Genomic DNA, 1,520 nt, shown 5'->3' on the forward strand with positions numbered 1-1,520 from the left:
GAGCAAAGATATCACAACTGTAAACCTTTTAAATAGTTTACTGTGCTAAGAATTCTGTGGCACATCTAATAAAATGGGCATTGCTCCACCAATCACATTAACTGTAGGAAAGGTCCCATTTTACCATTTTACTAGAAAGCTTACAAAAATCAACTAAAAATTACAACACAACTGTGCCATCAACTTGACTTAAAGCTGATGTGTCAGCTATAATGCCCCAATTTGACTCAACTTCTTAAAATGTGAGAGATTTGGAAAAAATGATTTCAACAATCTTCACCCCCTTTGAAGATCAGTTCAGTTCAGTTCAGTCGCTCTGTCTTGTCCAACTCTTTGTGACCCCATGAATCGCAGCACGCCAGGCCTCCCTGTCCATCACCCTCTCCCGGAGTTCACTCAGACTCACATCCATTGAGTCCGTGATGCCATCCAAAAATCTCATCCTTGGTCGTCTCCTTCTCCTCATGCCCCCAATCCTTCCCAGCATCAGAGTCTTTTCCAATGAGTCAGCTCTTCGCATGAGGTGGCCAAAGTACTGGAGCTTCAGCTTTAGCATCAGTCCTTCCAAAGAAATTCCAGGGTTGATCTCCTTCAGAATGGACTGGTTGGATCTCCTTGCAGTCCAAGGGACTCTCAAGTGTCTTCTCCAACACCACAGTTCAAAAGCATCAATTCTTCGGTGCTCAGCCTTCTTCACAGTCCAACTCTCACATCCATACATGACCACAGGAAAAACCATAGCCTTGACTAGACGGATCTTAGTCGGCAAAGTAATGTCTCTGCTTTTGAATATACTATCTAGGTTGGTCATAACTTTTCTTCCAAGGAGTAAACGTCTTTTAATTTCATGGCTGCAGTCACCATCTGCAGTGATTTTGGAGCCCAAAAAGATAAAGTCTGGTGCTCGCTTCAGCAGCACATATACTAAAATTGGAACGATACAGAGAAGATTAGCATGGCCCCTGTGCAAGGATGACACGCAAATTCGTGAAGCGTTCCATATTTTTAGAAATCAAAGAGGACACTAATAGATGGAGAAATATACCATGCTCATGGATCGGAAGAATCAATATAGTGAAAATGAGTATACTACCCAAAGCAATTTACAAATTCAATGCAATCCCTATCAAGATACCGGCGATATTTTTCACAGAACTAGAACAAATAATTTCAAGATTTGTATGGAAATACAAAAAACCTCGAATAGCCAAAGCAATCTTGAGAAAGAAGAATAGAACTGGAGGAATCAACTTGCCTGACTTCAGGCTCTACTACAAAGCCACAGTCATCAAGACAGTATGGTATTGGCATAAAGACAGAAATATAGATCAATGGAACAAAATAGAAAGCCCAGAGATAAATCCACACACATATGGACACCTTATCTTTGACAAAGGAGGCAAGAATATACAATGGAGTAAAGACAATCTCTTTAACAAGTGGTGCTGGGAAAACTGGTCAACCACCTGTAAAAGAATGAAACTAGATCACTTTCTAACACCGCACACAAAGATAACTCA

At 40.8% G+C, this 1,520-nt stretch overlaps 1 non-coding gene across 1 annotated transcript; it reads left to right on the top strand.

The window, feature by feature from the left end:
* Window positions 1–900: 900 nt before the first annotated feature.
* Window positions 901–1,007, top strand: LOC120879717. The gene has a single exon (XR_005724863.1). It is a non-coding gene; the product is annotated as a U6 spliceosomal RNA (small nuclear RNA).
* Window positions 1,008–1,520: the final 513 nt, after the last annotated feature.

Source organism: Oryx dammah, unplaced genomic scaffold (assembly GCF_014754425.2).
Source record: "Oryx dammah isolate SB20612 unplaced genomic scaffold, SCBI_Odam_1.1 HiC_scaffold_20, whole genome shotgun sequence".
In the NCBI taxonomy this organism is placed as follows: domain Eukaryota; kingdom Metazoa; phylum Chordata; class Mammalia; order Artiodactyla; family Bovidae; genus Oryx; species Oryx dammah.